This window comes from Pezoporus flaviventris, unplaced genomic scaffold (genome assembly GCF_033815535.1).
Source record: "Pezoporus flaviventris isolate CSIRO_AGI_PZ_B2104156 unplaced genomic scaffold, CSIRO_AGI_Pfla_v1 ptg000130l, whole genome shotgun sequence".
NCBI classification, from domain to species: Eukaryota; Metazoa; Chordata; class Aves; order Psittaciformes; family Psittacidae; genus Pezoporus; species Pezoporus flaviventris.
In genome coordinates, this window is record NW_026892678.1 from 2586020 (window position 1) to 2613498 (window position 27479).

Sequence of the window (27479 nt, forward strand, 5' to 3'; positions counted from 1 at the left end):
CAACTCTGAGAAAGGTCTACTGGGAACAAAAGCACAACGTATCAAAATTACAGTGTGACAATATAACTATTACAGTCAGGGCCTACCACTCGTATTTTCAATTTTTCTACTCTCACCAGAAGATTTCTTTTAGTATTAACCCCAACTGGGAGATCTGATTGTAGATCAAAATGTATATAGCAATGGACCACCTCCTGCGGTCCATTTCTTTTTTTTCTCACATCTGCCTATGAATCGGAATGTCTTTATTTTGTAAATGAAATGATATGGCTGATGCATGCCCTACTCACCATGCCAACACTTGCAGTAAAACATAAATGCATCTTTTATATTAAATATGCTTATTATTTCAGGGTTTTATTAGAAGACAGCTATGGGATTTAAACAGATGAAAGTGCAAATTTTTGTCACTGCTTCCCTAAAAAGGTAAAGATTTGGAGAATTCATGTACTTCATTTAAACAAAAAAAATTTTGGTTTTAAAAGCATAAACAGAAAAAGTAATACCAGACTTATCTGTGCTCATCCAGGATACTTTAGTACCTTACTTTTGTGATTTATATTGCTTGAAGTGATAGTATAGAGCAATATTCATTGCTTAGATCTTGAAGGAGAATAGAAGCCTCATGATGGGTTCTAGGAAAAAATTACCCTGTGGAAAGATTTTAAAAGTCTGTCCCAGACTGAGGAATTCTGAAGGCAAAGGCAAACAACGATCCCACAAAATGTTTTTGAATCTGGGAATACAGTTGCCTTTGATGAGGTTGCTTAGAACCCTGACAGAGGTAGAAGAATCAGAGAAATTCTGAATGTTTTTGGCTGCAAACAACTTGTGGAAAATGTGGACTATATTCAGGGAAACATTTAATATATGGTTATGCTGTAAAATTGCTTCTATGTGTGGAAAACAATTGCTTTCTTTGGATAGAGAAATATATCTTTATACAAGGTAACAGAAGTTAGGTATGAAAAAGGCTTCATTAGATCATTTTCTCTGTCCCTTCCAAATGGAATAATTTTAAAAACATGTATTCTATTTGAGTTTTCTGAATGGCTGTCAGCAAATTCAAAACCATGTGTGTGTTTTTCCTTAAAAATTCAATTATATATTAACAATAACATTCTAAGCAGTAGTGTCTTCCTGTAAATAGTGCTGATTTTAACCTTGTTAAGTGATTACAATCACTAGCCTTTCAACTTTGTGCCTTATATCATCATACAAGCCTAGATATTAAATTTCCACCAAAAGGCACTGTCACAATTGCTTTGTTTTAATATTATCACACATTTCTAAAGCAACCATCATTAATGTCTTCATATACAAATATATCCAATATAGGATTTCTCTCTGAATAGTAGTAGAGCTCTATTACTTCTGTACATTAAAATAGAAGTCAGATATTAAGTGGAGTCCAGAGACCTCAACCCTTGGTAAGAAAATGTTTTACTGGGAGATATGTGTAATACCCTCCCTTGAAAATGGCAAAATATATAAATGTGAAATAGGAAAGATTAAGCCTTTTAGCTTCAGGAAGAAGCCACAGCTATAGAACTTTCCATTTTGTATACATATATATGTTTGTTTCTTATGCTTACATACTTACAGAATGAGCCATCTGAACACACTTGCCTTTCTGGATGCAGCTGGGAGATTGCAAGCTATTGGTAAGGTGTCTAGTCCTCCAACTGTTCAGGATTTGGAGAGCATAAATTTTAGAAATTGTTGTAACTACATAGGCATATAAATGGATTTTGCCCGGGTTGGGTGCAGAACTGAGCAGTCAAACCTCTCTTGGAAGCACTAACCGGGTATACTTTTCACTGCAGGGTATACTTTCAGGCATGATCTATTAGAATCTTGTGGGCAGTTAGTGGGTTAAATTTTTGGACGATTTCAATCATAGTACGGTACAGAAATCTACTTCAGCAATGGCACAGGTGATGTCTGTGTCCTGGGATGACCTTCATTCATCAGAAATGACTAGGGCCAACTTTCATTCAGCAGAAAATGGAATGACTGACATAGGCCTTCATTCAGCAGAAAATGGAATGACTGACATAGGCCTTCATTCAGCAGAAAATGGAATGACTGACATAGGCCTCTTCGGCCCCTGTGACTGTAAGCCAAACGTACTTTACAGCTATAACCTATCTGAAAGTGAGCAGATGAGAAGTCTCATTTCCATCAGGCAGCAAGTCTGCAACAGTACAAACAATTCAAAAATACCTCTGTTCATCTCCTCCTTTGTCTTGCAGCTCCTTCATGTACTTTTCTATTGGCAAGAATATGTCTGCTCTAGTGCGAGATCATTAATAAATTTGAATATTATGAAGGATTGGAAATTATTGCATGTGGAAACAGGACACTAAAGTTTGCTGTCTGATGAGTCTTAGGAACTTGAAGGTTTCTTTTTGTCTCTATAATAAAAAAGATTTTGTTTCCTCCTGAGGTACTCTCAACCTGTGTCACCTAATCATGTCTCTAATGTTGCAGAGGTTGATTTATTTTTACTGGGGAATAAAATGTAGATAAGGTTTCTGGACATGCTGCAGATATGTGTGGAAGGCCAGTCTAGAAATACAATTCAGTGTCCTTTCTGGTCTTGATTTCTTTTAATCTTATTTTTTGCTGAAATATGCACAAACATGTATTTAGAAGCAGAAAGACCCTGTGATATTTGTACAGTCTTCTCAAAACATTTTTTTTGGAAATTACTCAAAATTACTCTATAATTATAAATAGCATAGGAAAACCTTATTCCTGTCATTGTTCTCACTGTTGACCGTGTCAATCAGATGTGACCCCAAGAAAAGTAATTCGAGCCCACTTTGCCTGAGTCAAACCAAATGAAATCAGAACTGGCACTGCAAGTGGTAGTTTGTTAAGGTATAGATAATAACTGTTGGCTCATTTTTTTGTGTGCCTTCTTTGTTGTCTGCTCATTCAAAATCAAGCTTGTGATCTGCAACAGTGGACAAGATATCACACAGCTCATACTGGTCCCTCAAGTATCCACATAGGCAACAAAGTAGCAAGGTAAATCTTGTCAGATGTCAGCAGTTCTGTGTGTTTGTGCCTGAGAGTACATTATCAGGAAATTGCTTTCCCTGTGTTTTGCCTTTCCCTCTCCTGTAAGGATGCCTCTATAATAGTGGTTATTGCTTGCACTCATTCTGCAGGCAGCCACGCCCGGCAAGTAGCTAGAACACTTTTTATGATTTTTCTCTAGCTAGATCACTTTTTGTGCAAACTAAAGAAAAAAAACAAAACCAACAACAACCACAAAACCCACCTCTGGTAATCTTAACAAATTATTCACAAAAGAAGAGGCATCAAGTGATATTTTCCTCCCTATATGGGCATCATAAAAAAACCCAAATGAATACAAACTAAAATACTTTCTTACTCAATTTGTGAAGCAAATTTAAAGTTGTGTAATATTGTCTCATTTGTTTCTGAAGAGCTTTCTATTTCTATTTCTATTGCCATTTGTGACATCCTCAGCACAGTGTGATAGCATTATGCTTTGGGAACTTGAGGACAATGGAGTTACAGACATTCAGCAAAAGCAGGTGCCATAATTTGGGTTGACTTTGTGAAACAATTCCGACTGTAAGTATTTAACATGGTGCGTAGATTTCTAGGACACAAAATCTATCTCTATCTCCATTTTATACTTTTATAGTTTAATGTGGTATTTTTGAAACATGATTAAATCAGATGTGCATATTGTCTGTGAGCAGTAGCAAACAACCAAAGAGGGGCTTTTGTGTGCTAATAAAACATCTTTGTGAGCTCAACCCCCAGTTTTGTGTTCAATCCCCAGCTGATGATGAAAATTTTTGCTAGAGGAAATAGAAAAATTTTGGTAGAATTTCCCTCGCTGAGCACCCAACACAATTGAACTTCTGAGTTTTCATTAAACGGAAACAACTGTGCTCCTTGTGAATGGGCTAGTTTTTTGTCAAACAAGCTAAGTCCTAAAATAAAAGCTTGAATGACAGAAGGATTATGGCCCTATTACCACTCTGCTGTGTCCAAGGTACCGTGTTCTTTTGAAACACGCTAAGTACCTCTTCTATTTCAATTAGAAGATCCAAAATTAGGTAAAAAATCCCCAAGAGCTTTAGCACATCATTTAGGCATACTTTTAGTTTATTTCAGCTCACAGATTTCAGGTTCTTTGAAAAAAAAATTAGTTTCTGTGATGCATTTTGTAATAAAGCAGAGATCTAATTCTGATGTCAGACATTGTGTCATAATTCACATCTGAGGAAAGTGAAATGGCCAATCAAACATACAATTGCACCAGTTATGACTACCTGTGCAAGACACAGCATAGGGAGGAGGCAGTCCCAAGACCCTGACCTGCAACACATTAACTTGCATTGTTGCCTTTAAGACAGCAATTAAGAGAGCAACATTTGTCTAACTTTATACTATTAAAAAAGCATAAATAGTCTCTCAGTCTTCATGGAAAGACAAAATTCCTTATCAAAATGGATTTCAAGTGAGTGCATAATTACTATAAGATCTAAGTAATCTCGTAATGTTTCTGTTTATGCCACATGATATAACATAATGATACAACCCATATTAGAAAGACTTGTTTTGGTACAGCATATTTTGTTACTGGACTCAGACATTTTCCTTCTAGCTTTAAGAGACAGGAGTTAGACAAAGGTTGACTGCTTTACCTCAATCCAAAATTAACTGATTTATCTCTCAGAGTAAACAGAGTCTAAATTGAAGCTTATTTATTGGAACATAGTAGGTCAGATTTTCAGACTGACTAATTTTATTTTGCATTATTAAACTAATGTTATTATAGTCAGATAGTAGTCACTCGGCAATAAAGACGTTTCTCCATGCCATTATGTTTAGATTTAGCTTTTCTGGCTATCTAACAGGGAGAAAGCTTGAGAGACATATCTTACTGTGCCAAACAACATATGCAGTAAGGACAAGCTGCAAAGAGCCATGATTTCTTAGCATAAATCTTTTTGCTTCAGCCAGGTTGAAAGTTCTCAGCAATTCACAGGAACAACCTTTAATTTACTGCTTTTCCTGGATACCACTGAGGGCTGGTAGGAGGCAAAAAGCTCATTACAAAGAGCATCTTTTCCCTCTTGAAGAGCAAAGATGGGAAGCAAAGAATGCCAAGGATTGGTTATCACTTCTCAGTTGCTTATCATCTTGAAAACTGGACTTAAATATCTTTGCAAAGTGTAGTTTAAGGTTACTAATTTTGTAGTAGGCAGGAAACAAAATCAGAGACACTGGTTAAATTATTTTAAAGAACTAGTGCTTATTTTAATATGTCAGAAAGCTCTAATAATATACTTATTACTTGCCATGATAAAATGTCTCATCCTGCTCTAGTTCTGAGGTCTATCTGTAAGCTACAAATGAAATTTTGCAGAATAAATTACCATTTGCAAGGCTTTGTCACAAGTCTTGGGAATCTTGTTTATCCTCTGCATGTTAATCAGAACAGTTGCTTTTATTTCTTAGGATGTAAGAAGAAGAAAGAGAAAGAGCAAAATGTCAAATATAAAGAAAATTAAAGAGAAAGTGCAGAGTCTTTTCTACTTCAAAGGGTTTTTTTTTAATTTTCTTGCATTTAGTGGCATTCAGGTTCATTTTCGTTATCAGTAAAATGAGGCATGGTGTCATGGTTTAAGCCCAGCTTCCATGCAGTCTTTATTCCACTTCCCCCCCACCACCTTCCTTTCCCTGCTCCTGGAGGGATGGGGAGGAGAATCGAAAGAATGTAACTCCCATGGGTTGAGATAAGAACAGTCCAGTAACTAAGGTATAACACAAACCACTGCTGCTACCACCAATAATAATAATGATAAGGGAAATAACAAGGGAAGAGAATACAACCGCTCACCACTCGCTGACCCATACCCAGCCCAACCCGAGCAGTGATCTCACCCTTCCAGATAACTGTCCCCAGTTTATATAGTGGGCATGACGTGCTGTGCTATGGAATACCTCTTTAGCTAGTTTGGGTCAGGTGTCCTGTCTCTGCTTCCTCCCAGCTTCTACTCCTCCCTGACAGAGCATGAGACTTGGTCAAAGTAAACATGACTTAGCAACAACTAAAAACATCGGTGTTATCAGTGCTGTTCCCAGGCTGAAAGTGAAAACCACAGCACTGAGCCAGCTACTAGAAGGAGAAAAATGACTGCTACTGCCGAACCCAGGACATATGGTTACCAGTACCAAATCTGTGTACTTTTCAGTGTTTTTAGGAGATGAATGTCAGTAACATTTATGGTTACTTCGGTAACTGTAGATTTTATAAGCTGTATTTAAAGAGACATACAACCATGACAGAGAAAATGGCACAGTATAAAGAAAGACACCAGCAGTTGAAAGCATACAGCTTCAGACCATTACTTCTGAGTTCTCAGAGACTCATTCACAGCACTATGCTCCTCCTAGAATAGACAGCCATGTCTCAGTTTTTAAGAAAGGCTTCTCCTAAACAAATCATTAGTATGGTGTTTTGGGGCATTTTGGGAGTTCCCAGAGTGTTGCAGGTAACAAGCACTTGAAGAAAAGCATCAAATAGTGTATTCATTATTCCTAAGTCAATTGATAATTGCATTAGAATTGGACTGAAGTGCATAAAACAGAGATAGGTGAAATAGCAAGTAATGTCTGGAACAGTCTTGCTCCAGTTCATGTAAGAAATGTTATCACAAGATTGTCAAATTTTTCCTGATATCAAAGGCGTTTTCTTTTTTAAACTATACACAGTTCACTGAACACTTAAGATGATAAAGCTGTTTGGATCTGGAGATCTGAAATGTGAACTTACAAAATTTCTCTCTTTTATGTTAGTATTGTGTTAGGATTTCATCAGTACTATGCAAACACTGTTGACAGCAGAGTTAACAAAGATTTTGTTTTATACCATCTTGGTGGTATTTTTATTCCAATATTTGAGAATTCCATTTCATATTTTTGATATATGTAATAATTTCTGTTTGAAAAATATCTAATTTCAGTCTATTTGAATAACATTTAGTCTTAATACCCAATCTTTCAATTACCACTCACATTTAAAGGAGTTGCTCAAAACCACCCTGATTCTCAGTTCCCTGACCTTTATAAAAATTTCATTAATATGGGCTTGCTACAACATTTAACACTGATGCATGCAGCAGACCTTATACCACTGAAATGGTTTGTGTATTTGTACTTTAATAATAATGTGCATCAGAGTACGGTATACCCCTCTCCACATTCTTTCATCAGGGGGACATGCTTTATCAGCTTTCACAGTGAGGCAATGCCCTCCATCTTCTATAAGGTAATTTTTTTCAATTTTTATGTTGCAGGTGTTAGCGTAAGAACTGACACATAACCACCGTGATGGTTATATGAGGTGTTTTATTGAGGCGCAGGGAACCAGGGATGCGCACCCAAATCTGGTTCCGACTCCCGTCACATCGCGTTCGCAATTTATACACTAAAAATTTCGTAACTAATACATATTCAACACAGATTACATCATTGACTAATACATATGCATCAAAGATTGCTACATCAATCTATTACGACATCAGCCTTTTCTGCGCTTGCGCAGCCCCCCTCTGGTGGTCGCCCTGATGAAGTAAGGAGTCTTCCTCAGATGAAGTAAGAAGCCTTCCTCAGGTTGTCCTTTTCACCTTTCCTCTACTTGGCCAGGTCCCAATCATCCTGTGGATGTTAGCATTCTCTTATCTTCACCAGGATGCTTCTGGTATGCCCTTTTTGGCTATCTTAAACTTAGGTTCTGCTTGGGTAGAGTTTTACAATACATACACCCACACTCCCCTCACCATATACAGTTATGTTAGCTCTTGCTACCAGGACTACCATTGTATCATTTAGTTACAGAGTAACTATGATACAAAACGGCAAAGTTACAACGTCTTCTAATATACAAAGCCTCGCTATTGATTTATAAATTTCTCAAATATAATCATTTTACTATTTTATATGATTATTTTATTGTAAAAACTTCACCCTCTCTAACACAGGTGATTTAATACTATCCTGTGCTGTACATGTAAGACAAAGCAGTTTTATCACTAAAATGTATAGCAGTCTTATCATTAAAATGTATAGCAGTCTTATCACTAAAATGTATAGCAGTCATCTGAACAGTGTTAGATTGACATCTCAATAACTATACCCATTATAAATATCACTAGGTGTACTGGTAGGGAACTTAAGTTAAATTTCAGTATATCTTTATCTTTGAGACTCCAAATACTCACACAGTAACTTTATTTGTTTGTAATAAAGTGAAAATGAAAACACATGGTGTGAACAATAGGTTAAGGTTGTCACCCATGTTCTAACTGACAAATGAGTCCTGAATCAGTGCTTTCTAAATAGGGTGTTTATACCTTTTCATTAACAGAAAGTTCGAGGTATTTAATTACCAAACCTTATTCTTAGTTTCCTCCTTGCTGTTGTTGTTGCTATTACTATTATCACTATTTAGAAGATTATTGCACAATAAGTGAAATTAACTGTGGGCTACCATGTGCCACCACTGTTTACCTGGCTTTAAATCTTTACGCTAAGAGGAGTTCCAATGATCTGTAGTAGTGTATTGCAGGCCTCATGTAGGTATTATCTTTCTCAGTATTTTTTTCCAACTGATTAAAAATTAAGTCTCAGATGGCGTGTCACACCAACTCACCTTCCTTTCCCTTCAGAGGACTTGGAAGTGGTAGCAGCTTATGCTATGTTGGGAAAAGCTGCTGTGCTTTGTATTGTCAGAGAATTGTTTAAGTTGGAAAAGACCTTTACGATCATCGACTTCAACTGTTCAACTAACACTGTCAAGCCCACCACTAAACCATCTCCCTAAGCATTACATCTACAGGTCTTTTACATACCTGCAGGAATGGTAACTCCACCACTTTCCTAGACAAACTGTTCCAGTACTTCATAGCCCTTACTTCCTGACACCCAATCTAAACCTCCTGTGTCATTCATGCAGGTCAAATGCACACTCTTTCTGCTGCTGCCACTGGCATTGGGAATCAAAGGGTTTATCCCTGTAATGTTGCTGGCCTGAAGAAAGGCAGTGAGGCCCCTTAAATTTCATGCTCTAGCTGTTTGAACTGCCTGTGCAATGTATACCTCACAGTGCTAGGGCATGGGAAGATCTTTCTCTTCTTCTTTAAATGCATTACAGTTTTTATCCAGGGTGTTTTCTGACATGCTTTTCACCTGCTTGGCAATGTTATTTGAGCAGGTATAAGAACAGCACATTTAGTTTTCCTGGGTCATACAGGTTGCTAGGCATGTGTCAAGTAGTGGTCGAAGCAGGAGAGGGAATGATATTGAAGCAATGTGGCTGAGAAGAATTGCATCCCCCTGGCAAATGTCAGCTTTAAGGAGGTGTGAATCATCATGATTGTGCTGGGCTGTGCTAACACAATGCCATGGTGTCATCCTGTCTTGTACCACATGGCATCTTATTCTGTTAATGTACTTATGTAAGTGGGTTAAAATTAGAGTTGTCTTAGTAGCAACTCAGATTGCCTAGATTTGCATTTTTAAAATCTTTCTTGCATGTTATGTATTTTTTATTCCTCCTATATGACAATAAATGTAATGAATAAAATATTATTATCAGTAATGTGATGCTATGCTGGTTTGCTATAATTGCTATGTTAAGTGAAAAGGGTTATTTTAAAAAGTAAAGTTCTATTACTGTGTTACTTACATCACAGTAAGTATATCTACACAAAGAAATGACCTTTCTTAGTGAGAAAACATCTTATGAGCTAATATCAGTTCTTGTTTACTTGTATTATAGGAGAGCCCACTATCTTTTTTTTTTATAAAGGGATGAAACACTGTACAGATGACAGAGGTTATTACCTTCTAATGAAAGCTGTGAACATAAACAGAGAATACTGGCAGATGACAGTTGCAAAGAAACGTTATGAGTACCATTTTTTAATGTAAGAAAGTTGCCTAGCTAGCCAAAAGTTAAAGTTTGTCCCACTTGCTGGATTCTGGTAATGAGAATAAATTTCTGGTGTGTTTAGTGGTGTGGTAGGACCACATGTGAGCTGCGTCATTGAAGATGTGGCTTTATATTCATTGCACACATAATGACAGATGAAGAAAAAGAATTGAAGTCATTTCAATTTAATCCCCATCCAATTCCTTAACCAGAAGAGCTTTTTATGTTGTTGTTCACTGCTTGTGGGTTTGATGCATGCAGAAATTTTGAAAGTGTGCAGGCCTTCTATGATGTGGCTACAGAACCGATGGACAGGGGTAGAGCAGTTGATGTCATCTACCTGGACTTGTGTAAAGCGTTTGACACTGTCCCACAAGACATCCTTGTCTCTAAATTGGAGAGACATCAATTTGATGGATGGACCACTTGGTGGATAAAGGACTGGCTGGATGGCCACACGCAAAGAGTTGTGGTCACTGGCTCAATGTCCGGCTGGAGACCAGTAACAAGTGGTGGCCCTCAGGGATTGGTGTTGGGACCGGTCTTGTTTAACATCTTTGTCACTGACATGGACAGTGGGATTGAGCGTGCCCTCAGCAAGTTTGCCGATGACACCAAGCTTTGTGGTTCGGTTGATACGCTGGAGGGAAGGAATGCCATCCAGAGGGACCTCGACACACTTGTGAGGTGGGCTGATGATAGCCTTATGAAGTTTAACCATGCCAAGTGCAAGGCCCTACACCTGGGTCAGAGCAATGCCAGGCACAGCTACAGGTTGGGCAGAGAAGAGATTCAGAGCAGCCCTGCGGAGAGGGACTTGGGGGTGCTGGTTGATGAGAAAATGACCATGAGCCGGCAGTGTGTGCTTGCATCCCAGAAAGCCAACTGTATCCTGGGCTGCATCAAAAGGAGCGTGACCAGCAGGTCAAAGGAGGTGATCCTGCCCCTCTACTCTGCTCTTGTGAGACCTCCCTTGGAGTATTGTGTGCAGTTCTGGTGTCCTCAACATAGAAAGGACATGGACCTGTTGGAACAAGTCCAGAGGAACGCGTTGAGCATGATCAGGGGACTGGAGCACCTCCCGTATGAAGACAGGCTGAGGAAGTTGGGGCTGTTCAGCCTGGAGAAGAGAAGGCTGCGTGGAGACCTCATAGCAGCCTTCCAGTATCTGAAGGGGGCCTATAGGGATGCTGGGTAGGGACTCTTCATTAGAGACTGTAGTGACAGGACAAGGGGTAAAGGGTTAAAAATTAAACAGGGGAAGTTTAGATTGGATATAAGAAGGAAATTCTTTCCTGCTAGGGTGGTGAGGCACTGGAATAAGTTGGCCAGGGAGGTTGTGAATGCTCCATCCCTGGCAGTGTTCAAGACCAGGTTGGACGAGGCCTTGGGTGATATGATTTAGCGTAAGGTGTCCCTGCCCAAGGCAGGGGGGTTGGAACTAGATGATCTTAAGGTCCTTTCCAACCCTAACTATTCTATGATTCTATGATTCTATATCTGAGTTTGGTACATGAGTCTGCAATTGATGGCTGTGTCGATTGTGACAGGAAGAATTTTCCATTGAACATGAATAGTTAACTAAGTACTATGTATGTTTCATTTGCTAATGAAAGATGTCTATTTTATGTGATGATACTTAGTGCTCCTGCTTTATGCTGATGTTGACTTTTAGAGACTTCAGAAAAGATTAATTATAAAAAAAAATCTCTGTAGGCAGCCCACAGTTATCCTAGGAAACCTGACATGAGAGCTTGTAGTATAATGTGCAGTCCTCAAGATGAAATATTTAGTTATGCATTGTTCCTGATCTTTTCTTAAAATTTAATTTTACTTCATTGGCAGATTATGCTATATTAAAGATAACTCTTGGAAAATTTTCAGAACTGTTATAGTTACTACAAAGTGATTGCAGAGAGAAGAGCAGTAATCTTTCAGTTTATGACACTGTATGTTCTTTCCTGTAATACACAATTACATTCGCATATTTCTGATCTACTGTTTTTCAGGCCATATTTCCAATATAAAAAATACATGTCATAATATGAAATACTTTGTTTTGTTGATTGGTTTTCCAGTCTACTCCTGATTTTGCACAAGCACACAGATAGCTGGATTCTGTGTTTGGCCCTTTTAGGAGTGGCTGAGCCTTTGGTCTCCTCTATACAAAAAAGTGGACAGGCTAGAGGAGGTCCAGAGAAGGCCACAAAAATGGTCAAGTGACAGGCAAGCCGTATGAAGAAAGGCTGAAATAACTGAATTGTTTATCCTGGAGAAGACTCAGAGGAGAGCTTCATAATTTTTCAATATTTAAAGGGTCTCTACAAAGAAGACAGATACTCCTGTAATGGGCACAAGCTACTCCTGGGGAGATTCTGACTGGACACAAGAGGAAAATTTTTGGCAATGAGAACAATCAGCCACTGGAATAATCTTCACAAGGAAACGGTGGATCGGCCAGCATTGGATGCTTTAAAGGTTCAACTCCACAGGGTGGTGGACATGTAGTCTAGGTCATGGTTTGCCAAGAAAGGTTGGACTACATGATCCTTGAAGTCCCTTCCAAACTGTTATTCTATGATTCTGATTCTGTCTCTGGTTCTGCACTAGATAAATCTGCAAAACATGCTACAATATCCATTTAAACTGCAAACCCCAACTTTTTTCAAGTTTTTAATTTGGATTTAAGGAGCAGGTGACTCAAAATCGTTGTCATCACCTGATGTGCAACAGCTGTACGAAAAAAGTTGCTGGTCTCATGATGTGCTAGCCCTGAGCACTGACATGTCACCCAAGACTACATCCAGCCTGGCCTTGAACACTGCCAGGGATGGAGCATTCACAGCTTCCTTGGGCAACCCATTCCAGTGCCTCACCACCCTCACAGATATAAGATTAATATAACATATATATTATATATATTATTGTATATTATACAGATACAAGGTTAATATGAGATATCAGGTTAGATATAAGGAACTTCTTTCTTACAGCTAACCTGAACTTCCCCTGTTTTAGTTTGAACCCATTACCCCTGGTCCTATTACTACAGTCCCTAATGAAGAGTCCCTCCGCAGCATCTTTGTAGGTGCCCTTCAGATACTGGAAGGCTGCTATAAGGTCTTCATGCAACTTCTCTTCTCCAGGCTGAACAGTCCCAACTTTCTCAGCCTGTCTTCATACAGGAGGTGCTCCAGTCTCCTGATCATCCTCATGGCCCTCCTCTGGACTTGTTCCAACAGTTCCATGTCCTTTTTATGCTGAGGACACCAGAACTGTGCAGAATACTCCAAGTGGGGTCTCACGAGAGGAGAGTAGAGGGGAAAGATCATCTCCTTCAATCTTCTGGTCATGCTTCTTTTGAGGCAGCCCAGGACACTGTTTGCATGTATTGCTAAGATCCCCAGGCTTGCTTGCTTTAGGATTTATGGACTTTAAACAGGCTTGCTTTAGGACTAATTGTCCTGTTTTTCCCAGTGAATACTCAGGCTTCTCTACAGTAGGCTCTTTGTACTCTAAGAATAAGCCTTTAGCACTTGCACTTGGTGCAAAAGCACTTTTACTATGCTGACTAGCTTCGGGGAGAATGTTTCAGAGAGTGTATCTGTGAGGCAAGGTCATTTGTTGAATTCTGAAGAAAAATATGAAAAATCTATCAGTGTTTGCAGTCCTGTTATTAGGAACACCCAAAATGTTAAATAAGTAGGGATAGAGTATTGCATCCAAACATCAGAAGACACAGATATGATTATTTAATTCAATTTTTGTGAAATTAAACTGGCTTGTGTATTACAGCTGAAATTTCTGTTTTCTATTTGTATTAATTCAATAGGCATTCGATTTTTAAGCTAAGCAGGCAAATGTCAGCCTTTCATATGTTTTTCATTTCTGTGGAAGGAGAATGAAAGCTTTGCTGAGAAATAAGCCTGAGCTTTAAAAACATATTTTGATGCTATAAGGGTAGTTTAAATACAATATACCTAATTGCCATATGTTATAGGGACATTACATAAGTATGCAACCAAATATTTTTAAATAACTGAGAACATTTACACCATATTAATTGTATGTGGATGGTTGTTGAGATTTTGGATAAGGAAGTTTCAAATAACTTATTTTTATACAAACAAACCAGTCCTGTTCTAACAAAAAATACAGTTACATTATAACTTACATTATTAATACAATTGAGAGAGTTAAAAGAAGTATTCATTTGAGTTTGATATTGCATATAAAAATCACTGCATCATTTGAAAGGCTAATGTTGTCCTCTAGATTTTGTGTATGTATGAATACTAATGTTAACTGATATTCAACAAGATAGCACTGAGTGTCTCATAAATATTTCAGCTTATTTAATTGTTGCTTTAAACCTTTGCTGTCCAAAATCTGTAGTGGATTTTAAAATTTTATTTCTATAATCAAAGCGATAAAAAAGACAAGAACAAAAAAACCCAGCTACAAGCACCTTACCACCACTGCTACCTCCAGTGTAAATGTCTTCAGTTTTCAAGAGAAGGTATCATGATCTTTTCAGTAGTCTGAACTCATCAGAGATTAACCATGGATTTTGGCAGATTCTTTCAGTGTTCATAAGGGTTACGAAAAAAGATGTGGGGTAAGTTATTTTTCCTTGTTATAAAATTCATACAGCACCTGATCTGCCAGACTAATATCAGGCAAAATATTTGAAAAATACACCTCTCACTTATTTCTTATCTGTTGCTACCCACACTGATATGTACTGTATTTGAAAATATACCATTAGAATTTCAGATATTGTTAAAACCTCCCCAGAATCCTCTAGTGGTTTAAAACTAAGAAAGCATTTCAAGATACAGTGATGCTGGGTGTAATTGAAACATCTAGACTGATCTGCTATTGATTGGTTGTAAGATGAGATGTATGTGAGAGGAGGAACTAATGCTGATGCTGTTTTGAAGGGTGTAAATCTTTACAGGTTACAATGATGACAATGATAAAGAGCACACTAAAAGTTCTGCAAAGGCCGTTTCTGCTGCACAGTCAGCAGAATTCCATCTTTTCTCAAAAGCAACAGAGCAGGTTCATTGCTAATACCTAATTAATGCTCTGTCCCATCAGCTATTTGACACTGACCACATAAACCTCATTTCTAAAACCCTATCTGGCCATTCCCTGCATTTTTCTAATTTTTTTTTTTCCCAGGCTCTTTTGCCTGCCTAACTGCTACAGCAGTGGGCATTTTTTTCCCAAGGTAGAGCCTCTGTTGTAAGTAAAGGTTATGAAGATGAATTTCAACTGTAGAGCTGAGTATCCAAATGCTTGTAGATGCATTCCTCACAAATATTTCTTGGTGGTTGAAGCAGAGAAAGATGAGACATGGAAAGTTCTGTTGTTGTCTGCAATTGCTAATGATACTTCTAGTTGGTATTGATAGCTCCTTCTGCAACTGAAATTCAAAGCTGAAACAGACATTGCAGTGAAAGTCAAATAGCTGCCGGTAGGCTTGGTTATGACCTTGAAATGTAGCCATGAGTGCATGAGAAAGCTGTTTGGTTTGTGCAAACCATTTATTTTAACACAGGACAAATATATATGTGGCAATAAAAAAATGACCTTGGATATGGAAATACAGTTTCTGATTTCAAATGGCAAGTCTTGATGCAGTTTTGATGCATTAAGGGCAACAGTATAAAATGAGATGTTCTTTAGAAAATATAGCACTTATCCAGTAGGTTTAGGGAAAAAAAACAAACCAACCTATATTCAGTGAAATTTTGGAAAAGTTAAGCCTTTTATGGGTGTAGTACCACACTGTTTTTGACAGGGCATTCATACTTCTGCCACTTGCTGTCATTTAAATTTCATGTAATAATGTTTTCTGCTATATTCTTTCAAAAAGGATCAGTTACTGGATGTCAAGGTTTCTCTGCTTGCTGTTGCCTGGAAATCTGCAGAGGAATCTTGCCTGTTGCTGCCAGCTGTGATCTGGAAATTAATGAATTATTGTGGCTATTTAGAAAGCGCCATTCAGGACAAGTTTTTCCATGGAGAAGAAATTAAGAGCGTATAATCTAGCATATAAAAAATAAAGAGAGGAAACTTGGCTAGGCTAATCTGTTGTTATTTAAATAAGAAAAATCTTAGCAGGAGAAATTTAAACTAGATGCAGAATGGCAATCCAGCAGTTCACCCTGTTTGTTTTTTTTCTTTAAACAATCTCGTGGACTGATCTGTGTAAGTTGAGAGAAATTCAGTGCTGATACCTTTTTCTGTATTTCCCCAAGGAAGAACTGAGAAAATATTCTTTGATACTGAGACAAAAGCTACAACCCTGTATTCAAATTCATCCTAAATTGGTGTGAAAATATGTGAGTTTCAATTTAGTGCCTCAGATAATGATTCCCCACCAGGAGAAACTGATTCTAGAAAAAATGTATTGTCAGCTACCTTGACCTGGGCAGCACTCACCAGAGGAAGTTTTTAAAACCTGTCATTCTCCTGGAAATACATTGAACAAGTGCATTGTCTTGTTTCACTGGTAAGCAGAGGCCATTTGCTGGAATATGTTTGTACCTTTTAAGTTTCCACATCCTCTCTTTAGATAGTCATCTCTGGGCTGCAAGCATGGTTTGTACTAATGGAAACTAAACCAAAACTGAAGTGAGTCTTGTTATTTGGTACTGACTGCATTGGTTGGGCTGTTTTATTCTGTGCAACTATTTGCTGGTGTAATGCAATATTATCTATAGAGATCCATGGAAGAAATTGCCTGTATTGGAGAAGAAGAGAGGATAGCTGCCATGAGACACAGACACAAAGACTAGGAGATGCTGACGCCCCGTACAGGGGGATGATCACTGCCCTAGCCCTGCTGGCCACACTATTGCCGATACAGGCCAGGATGCTGTTGCCCTTCATGAGGCACAAGCTGGCTCTTGTTCAGCTCCATCAATCAGCATCCCCAGGTCCTTTTCCACAGAAGAGCTTTCCAGCCACTCTTCCCTCAGCCTGTATCACTGCATGGGGTTGTTGTGGTCTAAATGCAGGAGCCAGCACTTTACCTTTTTAAGACTCTTACATTTAGTCTCGGCCCATCGATCCAGCCTGTCCAGATTCTTCTGCAGAGCCTTCCTATCCTCAAGATGGTCAGCACTCCTGCCCGACTTGGTGTCGTCTGCACATTTACTGAGGGTGCACTGGATCTCCTCATTCCCTCACCCAGTGAATAAAGATATTAACACTTGCCCCAGTACTAAGCCCTGACTGTATGTGGATGTCTATCATCACAGCTAGAGAGTCAGTGCAATGGCAGATCAAGCAAAACCTGTATCTGATTTAAAAAAAAAAAAAAATACATAAAAGAGACTAAATCGTGAATTTTACCAGACCTTGGACTGTGGTGCTGAAGCCTATGAAATAAAAATAAAACATACAAAGGGGTATTAATTTATTGCTGTAAGCAGAGGTTCTACTGCAAGCACCAAAGATTTCACGTAACACACTTTTTTTCCATTTTCACACCTAACAATGAATCTTCTCAGCCTAATCGTGGAATGCTCAAAAAAAATATGTCTCTTTTGAAGTGAATACAGTGAAGCCTAAGTAGGATTGAAGAGTTTTCATGACACTCTTTTTTCTGTCTTGTCTTCTGTTAGTCTTTGGAAATAGTTCAAAAATGGTATTGGCCCACAGAAATACCTATTTTGATGCTCATACAGCCTTGGATGACTTGGTGCATCTCAACATATCTGCTCTTGGAAACTTTACTCCTTCCTAACATGCTTTCTGACATACAGCCCTTACCTCTTCATTACAAGTTTTTAATATCTTTTTGCCCTGAATCATTGACTGACTTTCTCTATGTCCTGCCATTAGCCATCTGAATTATTAGCACTTTCTTTTCCTATGGACAATCCATTTATTGAGATCCTTACACTATATGAAAAAAAAAAGGAAAGAACATCCTGAATGATTTTCTACCTGTTTTCTTCATCTCCTTTAGCTTTGCTCACCTAGAGTCTGCAAATAAGGCAAAAGCTAAAACATGTGAACTTCAAGGCAGAGATGACCTAGGTGAGGAGCAACAAGGGTCATCTAGCTTACACTTAAACAGTAAGCCAGAACTTCTAATAAAATTCTGACATTTAGAAAATGAAAAACTTTCTACCAAATATTTTCTACATACCTGAAGAATTTTCCTGTTACTGAAACTCTCACATTGACAATAAAAAATCAGTAAAGTTTTGTCATGCTTGGGAAAAAGCTTTCCTGTTTGTAAATAATCTCTATAATTTCCTTGTCTTTTTTATATTTTTAAATTAGTTATCAATTTTCTCCTCGGCTTCTAACATATTTCTGTTCCAGGCTATTTTTTTTTCATATTAAGGGTTAACATCTTGAAAAGACAGTTTTGAACACACACAGCGAAAGGGAATTTATTTTCCTTTTCCTTTCATAAAAACTCAGCTCAGAGTCATGGTACGCAATACAATGAGTAATATTTCCTTTCAATTTGGCAAGTTGGAGATGTACAGCTAAAGCTTTTAGATGACTGGAGCAGAAGCGAAAGGAGAAGCATCATCATCTTGATGAATCACACTAGCCACACCTTGATGACCGGCTAAACAGAGGTACTTTTCAACAGACTGTAAGGCAAGGTTTAAATAAAAATGGGGAGGTGTTGAAAAAAAAATAAATCCTTCATTTACTTTTAGCCAGGTAGTGTGTACTTCACCAAAATAAAAAACAAGACACAAGGATATGACAATCTGAAACAAATAGGCAAAAGGTATGTTTCTGAAAATGGTCTTGTAATTTAGGGTTCTACTATGAAAAGAAAGCAGGCCATTTGGTTTTTACTGGAGCCAAAGTATAGGATTCCATTCCCTCATTGGCAGCAGAATGCTAGTGACAAAATCAAGTGCAAGAAAATTTGATCAGAATGGAAGTGCTGCCTTCAAGCACCTTGTGCAAGTGCTGTGGTGGCAGTAGGTAATGTTTAGAGCAGGAGAAAAGGAAGGTTTCTGAGAATATCAAGTCCTGTAGAAGTATTGTGGTTTAATCCCAGCTGGCAGCTAAGTCCCAAGCTGCCACTTGCTCACTCCCACCATTCCCTCCTGCATTGTAGGTGGGATGGGGAGGAGAATTGGAAGAATGTAAAACCCACAGGATAAGAACAGTTTAATAATTGAAATAAAGTAAAATATAGTGATAATAGAAATAATACCAACAATACCACAGAGAACAACAAATGAAGGAGAAAGTTCAGAAAACACAAGTCATACACAATGCCACCTGCTGATCACCTGCTGACCAATGCCCAGCCTGACCCGAGCAGTGATTGGTCCCTTCCTGGTAACTCCCCCCAGTTCATATACTGGGCATGATGTGCTGTGATATGGAATACCCCTTTGGCTCGTTTGCGTCAGGTGTCCTGTCTCTGCTTCCTACGAACCTAATTCCACGACACCTCCTTCTGGGAATATTAACTATGCTCACACTATGCTCATGAACATCATCCTCTGACTCTGTCAACCTTCTTGCTTGAGGTGATAAAGCAAGTTACAATTGGAATCACCTATTTACTGCAAAAACCTGAATTCCTGTCTCTTGATTTCTTTATAAGATGCTGTTAGTAAATTAAAGGACCAGTGTAATAATAAGGGCATTGAATTTTCATGTAGTAGGAATTACACTATTTTTTGGTGCAATGTATAATAGAGTTGTCTATAAATGCTTAAATCCATCTCTAGGCACTGTCTTCAGAAACAGAATGTTTTAGTTTTACTTTTAAAGTTAACTATTAATATCTTATCTCTATCACAATAACTCTGTCACGCATACTCTGGTGGGATAATGAAGCCTTAGGTATTAAAATGGGTTCTTCATGTTCATTCATGCATTCTGACATCTCACATTCCCAAATAGTATTCTTTGACCCCAAAAATATAGCATTGTTATTGGTAGCCTTCCTAAAGATGTGAAAGATAGTGCAGCATCGTCATATTATGCATAAGTTGAAAGAAACTACTCTGATGCTGGCTAGGGAAACTGAGATTTTGACTACATGTTAGCAAAAATAATTTTGAAGTATTACATTATTATGCATGCAGTAAATGCTCACAATGTAGTGTGTTTATTCTGTACATAATAATAATATTTATAAGTTTATACATACACACCTTAATAGGTAAATGTATACATGCAACATTATGGGGAAAAAATTATTTCACACCCTGAGATTTTATTTCAGGTGCATGCATCTTGTTCACCAAAAGGAGGTGTGTGGTAAGAGCCAGGCCTTGAGTACTCAGACTTCATTCCAGTGTAATTTATTCCAGTGTTATTAAGTGCCCTTAAGATGCTTATTTCCTCTTGTATATTACCTGTGATCTGCAACTGAACTGTTTGTTAAAATCCTGTAGCTAATATTTCTGAGGGCATTTCTCCATTTTTTCCTCTGTATGACCTGATTACAACCTTGGAAAGTCTAATTCAGTTATTCCAGCAGGATCTTCGCAGCTGGAAAAACCTTTTAGTAGCTTTGCTTTCTCCTGACCTTAGCTTCACTGAGTTTAGTGCACTATCCTGCCTCTGTGGCTCAAGGCTGGATAGTGTGAGTCAGTCCATCTTTGCCACACATCAGCTGCAGTACTGTTTTAATAAAAAGAGAATTTAAAACTTTGGGTGAAGGTGGTCTAAGCAATTTAATCATTTAGTGAAGGAAACAAAGCTGTTTTCTTACATGCATCATTAACTTCAGAGTCCTACTTTCCAGGTGTATGATATGTCACTAGACTGTATTACCTCTGCTTTAGATGAGCATTATGCAGATAGAAATATTTATTCTCGAACTGAAGTTTTGTGTAAGATAGTGGTCTATCAGTATATAATTTGGATATACATACAGTAGATTATTTTTAAAACACATTAGTTTTGGAATAACTTTTTAGTATGAAACCTGTTTAGCTAGAAAGTTATTAAATACATGGTGACTTTGGATGACATGCTGTTCTGCTGATAGACAGGGTATGCCACAAAGTGACCACACTGTATAGCTGCATGATATGCAGAATTTAATAAACAAGCACACTAACGCCAATAAGCACACTCAAGCAACAACACTAGCGTGAATTGGGTAAATATCTCTCTACATATAGTGAATAAGTACAATAAAGCAAATCAGATATAGGTATATAAGTACTGAAGAAAGTTAACAATGCATTAAATCATTACTGTATAGAGAGACTAGAGATTAAGAAGAAATACATCACCAGTTACTACTGAATCATCATCCAGGTCCACATTTCCAGGTGGGAAGACCTGTTGCAGCCAATGCCAGGAGTCTTAGGTAATTGGGAAAATTCCTGCACTGTACATCCACCCATAGGTGAGGCTTCTCCCATGGCCACAAGAGGGTCCTGCTTTTATACCCTTATCAAAACAACCGGCATTATGCCAGACCTCTAATCGTTTACTCATAGGGCCGTGCAGTTTCTCTTGATCTCACTATTGTCCACTCTGAGAGTGTTGGCCAGATGACCCAGCGTGGGTCGTAGAACAGCTACACACCTGTGTTTTCCTGTCTCTTTCCAACAAACAGTCATAATGGACATAAACATACATACTCCGCCAAATACACTGTGGCAAACAACATCCTTTGTCATGTCTCTCAGTCATGAGAGGGAATCAGCTCTCAGCTAGGTTCCCATCCATTACACATGCTCTGTATGTGTAGCTAGCAAACCTTGTATTAATGTGGGTTCATGTCAATGGATGGTTTATACCTGATCTGCTTTAAATCTGATTCCATGATATCTGGTACATATCTTCTGTGTGTACTCACACACAGAGACAAGCAAAAATGCCCAAACTGCCCCATTCTTGATATCTTCCTACATTTCAGCTGTCTTTGATTCTAACCAGCATAAGTTCTCAAATAGTGTGGAGTAATCATAGAATCATAGAATAGTTAGGTTTGTAAAGGACCTTAAGATCATCTATTAATATCGCTTATTGACCTTTTCAGAAACCAATTTCCTTCCTTCTCAGGAGATCTAATATTTAGAACATAGCATTTATTTCATGCAAGTGAGGGACAAAGGTTATACAGCCGGCCTTGTGCATGAAAAGTATTCCCAGTTGTTTCCCAAGATGTTTACCATTGTATATTAATGATTTTATATGCAAAGTATACTTCCAGATGTCTTGATCCCTCAAGCTAGGGATAGTGTTTGGTTTGGGCCTAATAAAAAAAAAAAAAAAAAGAGATTCAATCAAGTTTCATTGCTGAATATCCAAAATCCTTAGCCTTAGTGTCTCTATCCCTCCAGCTCATAAGCTCCAGTGTAGCTATGATACCTTCATGTTGAATAATTACATCTTTTTACAGAAGCCACTATTGATGTCTGTTGTGATTTTGACACTGGAGAATTTTACTTTTGGGATATGACACATCAGCAAGAGAAAGAAGCATACAAGCCGATGCTGTAAGCATTGTCAACATAGAAAAGATATTCCTTATTCTTGTAAATACTGTGCTTCCATGCATGAATGTTATAGAAGAATGTAACACTGCTCCAGGTTTCATTATCTCTGCTAGGAATGAGAATTCCAGTAATAATGAAGTCCACCAGAAACTTTTCTTTAGCCACCAATATGCCCTACAAAGGAGACTTTCCTGAGGAAGAACAATGAGGGAACAACTGCAGTGCAGCAGTCAAGGAAAATTCTGGTGCATCTTTCAGAACGGAATGGTTATGCAGGAAGTAGGTCATGCCAGTTTATCCATGTCACTGCTAGAAAAGGATATAACTGTGCTTTATCTCTAAACTGCTTTAGTTTAAAGTATTTACAACCTGAGCCTGACCTATGTCTCATGCTTTTCATGCTGAATCACTGTCTTCATAAAATATTCACAATAACAGTCAGAAACCTCACATTTCTGTTTTGATTATCTCATTTAATGGAATTTTATCAAACAGTTTTACAATCACAAAAGGAATGTTCAGTGCAAAGCTGGAAACATTATTATAGTGATATTATCTGTTTCCATAGTACTCATTTATGTTCTCTGCAAATCTATTCAGCCTTCTCATGGCACTGAAGTAATTTCATAGAATGTATCCTATTTAATGCCGTATCTGTCAGTTGGAGAGGGGTTTTGGTTCAGCAGCTGTAACTAGTGGCTTTATATACGTCAGAGCTCTGATGGCCAAAATCTGGCTGCTGTTGGAGGGGTAGTAGCTGAAAAATATCAAAGAATAAACTTTATGCCATACTGCGGTGCAGGCATGCTACTTTTTACACAATGGATCAAGTCTGGTCTTCAGATAATCTTGTTTTATTCTCAATGCACAAGTTTAATGCCTGCTACCTGGTTGTCCCTGTGGAAGGATGCATGCAGCTGAAGCTGTGATTCAAGGTGGGATCTTTTTCCCCATGAAGAACAACATATTCCAACCATAACTTTTCAGGTTTCCCTAGGAAACTTGTCTTCATGGGAACCACACACACTGTGTCCATTAGATGTTTGGAACATTTTTTTTCTTTTTGAAGTTTAGTTGTCAGGAAAGTTCTATCTCTTCTATTTGATATTTAAAAGCACCACTTTATTCACACAGTCATTAGATCCTTCCATCATCACCAAACTGATTCAGTGTAATTTGAATTGGCTTGCACCATGGAACAGTATAATCATAAAGACGTGAAGGTAGCCCTTTAGGATTCTTCAAGATCCTAATGATTTATTTTATAACCATAATTCCATGTGAATCTGGAGATGTGTTTATCAAGTAATTCTGTTTCATGGGGATTGGCTGTTGAACATATTTGTACAGAAATAGGGTTCTTGGGAGAATGTTCACTTTTATTTTTTCTATTCTAACTACAAAGATAAACACAGAAAATCCCATCTATTTAATTTATCTCTTACTGTTTTGAAACAATTAGCTGTAATTTTAGCTGAATGATCATTTTAAAGCAGGTGTTGTACATGCTCTTGGGTACTAGTGTCTCTCAGTTCTGAGGAAATTTATTCTTAAATATATATTTGCTATTTCTAGTGAGAGCAGCAGGAATAAAGCTGCAGGCATGAAGTGGGTCCTGAGAGGAAAAGGATGAGCAGTGGTACCCAGTGTACCCTGCTCTTTCACATAACATGTTATTTGACATGGACATCTGCCATCACCAACACAAAAAATAGAGGGTAGAGAAGCATAAATACTGTGCAGGTGCTATTGCACTGTCTGTACTCGTGAGGAGGTAGGTGGAATTTGATCTTGACCTCCTCCACTCCATGTATCTAATTCAAAGCATTTAGATCATTTTATGCTTTCACTTTTTCACATATTGCCTTTGGTAATTACACTTGAATTGCAACAAGGAAGGAGGAGGAAAAAAAGCAAACCTATCTTGTGCCTGTACTTAAACTTAAGCACCTCAGATTGCATCCACTGACCCTAAAAAAAACTTTCTAGTAATGACACCTGGCTTTCAACCAAAGTAGGTGTTTTTCCTTTGCCTGAAATAAACAAAGATTAATTTATTTGATCAAAGTTTTTGGCACCCTTGTCTGGAAGAATACCAAATGTGTTTAGTATTTTTTTTCCTTCCAGTAACTTCCAGAAGACAGGATATTTTTGAGGGCAAGAAAGTAAACTGACTAATGTTATGGCTGCCACAGAAGATGATCTGTGAGGTCCTCTCTGGCCAAAGACCATGAAATCTAGGAAGGGTCTCAGGGTGCAGCTGAGTTTCATGCCCTGTAGCAATTTTCTTTCACAAAACAGCCTGAAGACTTTGTTGCATCCTGCTCCCTCATACTTCTAACTGTTCTATCTTGACAAAAGTAGCATGGGTTCTTGCCATATGAGGAAAACATTTTTTGCTATTCTTTCTCTGCTGTACACCCTGATGAGGCCATTCTGGTGTACAGTCTCTGCAGCATCACTGGTTGTTGCAGCTCCAAGGAGGCACTTGAACTGTAGACAACTCAATATTATGAAACTTGTAGGTTTGCTGCTATTGCAGCAACTTGTAGGTTTGCTGCTACTGCTGAACCCAGGACACTCGGTTTTTAGGATCTCTTATATCTCAGTACTAATGTTTCATGGATTTTTTGATTGAGAGGAAAAAACCCCAAACTAACTCTATGCCAATTAACAAACACCTTCATTATTATTTTTGCTATAATTGACAAGCAAACGCTATACTGCCCCTCCATCCTTTCAGTACTTACTGTTTGTCTGAAAAAGTCATGATCTGCAGTTGTAGTTTCCTTTGGGCTGAAAAAAAAGCAGCATCTGTCCAGCTGCAATGTGAGAGGTGATACCACTTATAACACATTATTTGCAGTAGCAATGGTTCCCTTTAGGTCTCTTTCAGACTGAAAGGGGACAGCATACATGAGTAGCTTAAGCAGCCACCTGCCATTGCCATGTGGAGGACAACTGCACCGATTTCAAAGAGAATAAGAAAGGTGATATTTGAACACAATGAATGAAGCTGGTTTTTAACAGTTTTGTTTTCATGTTGCTATGGCTGACTAGATGGCATTCCAAATCCATATCTGGAAATACGACTTCTTTGGCTCTCTGGGCTTCCATGTGTTTATCTGAGTTTATTTCATGTGCGCTTTCTACATGCAAATAAAAGTAGGCTCAGCAGTTGCCTTAGTTCTTTGTGTTTTCCATCATTATCAATGAAAGCATTCATTATGATTTCGATCCCATTTGTTGCAAATATACATAAAATCTGACAAAATTGTAAGTAAATCCTTTAGTGCTGAAAGCTGATACAACGGGGCAAAATTACTTTTATACATGAAAATCTCCTTAAGCAGCTTCATCAAAATAGAAGAAAGTGGCATCAGGGCCCATGATGAAATGCATACATTTCATCACTTTGTCATTGCAACCACTCAGCTTCATCTGTTCATGCTGCTTATGTCAGCCATGTCCTTTTTTATGGGATTTGTGTTAATATATCTAGACAACACAAAGGTCACTGGGATCTGAGGAAAAATGCCCTGTTTTTCTCATATGTAATCAGAAACTTAATAGAGATCAGCTGAAACAGTGTATTTTTCTGAATTAATTCTTGCTTGATGTGTAGCAGTGTCCCTTAGAGGCTACAAGGACAAGCAAGGGAAGACTTAGGTCATTTAAGACTCATAAAAACCATTAACTAAAGTGCATGAAGCATTGCTTATAACTAAATTGTATTTCACAGAATAAGCAAACACTCAATCCCTTCAAGATGCAATTGCAGAGCACTGGTTCCTCTTCTCAGAACACTTGAGTTTCTAATTTTAACAGCAGAGGATATCCTCAAGGTACAAAGGGGAGATAATCAAATGAAGTGGGGGATTTGAAAAGGCCAGAAGCAGCATTTGCTAATTCCCCTACATTAAATGTGGAGAACCCTTTATAGCTTTGCTACTCCTTCAGCTTTGTGGAAGTACAAATATTCTTGCATTTTCTTTTAGGCCAGAGATAGGCAATTTTAATTAATAAATAACTGGCATTAAGGATGTTTAATTACTGCATTTTCTGTGCTTGATTCTGAAAGTTTCAACATCAATGAACCTTCAGAATGTTGATAATTTTTGTCTGCAAAAATGGTATTTTGTTGTAAAGAGGCATGTTATCTGCTTAAGCCATACTCCGAACTTTATCAGTTTTACATTTCTACAATATGCCAGTTATGAGTAATACTATATAAAGGAACAGTTGTGTCCCCTGTAATCAGTTATACATGTATGTACTCGACTAGCTCATTAATAAAAATCTTTTATTGTTAATGATATAGTATTGGTAAACAGATGTAAATTTTTTACTTAAGAATTTAATCATTTTTTTTTAATAATAAATATGCATTGTATTGACATGTGCACATTCAGTGGTAACACAGTGTGCTATCAGAAAGGGAGAAAACTATCTTACTCGTGACTGACTCGACCAGGCACAACAGAGCTTGTTGCAAGTCAGAAAGTAGAGCCCCCACCTCTTCTTTCCACTTGCAAAGACAGATATCTGTGGTGCTTCCACAGATGTTCCTGGAACACTGTAGTTAACAGGAGAGTGTTTTAACATAAATTGAAGCCAGTTATGCTTCACCCTGAAAAGGTGTGGTGTAGCTTTCTCCACTTCCTCAGCTGGGCCATTAGTGGCTCAGGTCTGTGTATGGTGGCTGATACAGGTGAATACGGCAATAATATGAGCATGTATCTGAAATCCTGTCATCTCTGAGACACGCTCTAGTCATGCTATGTGATGTTACAGCTAAAATTCAAGGAAACACGTAAGGCAAACCTCAAGACTTGTTTGTTGTTTTTTTTTTATCTCTTTTGCAGCAGCTCAGAACCCCTCTGGATTTGCAAAAATAATTAGAACAGTGATAGGCTGAATTTCATTCACAATACCTCTGACTGTCACTTTTAATATCTCTTTATCCTAACTGGAATACGTTTTGGAGTATCCCCTCCTTCTTAATGGTAATCATT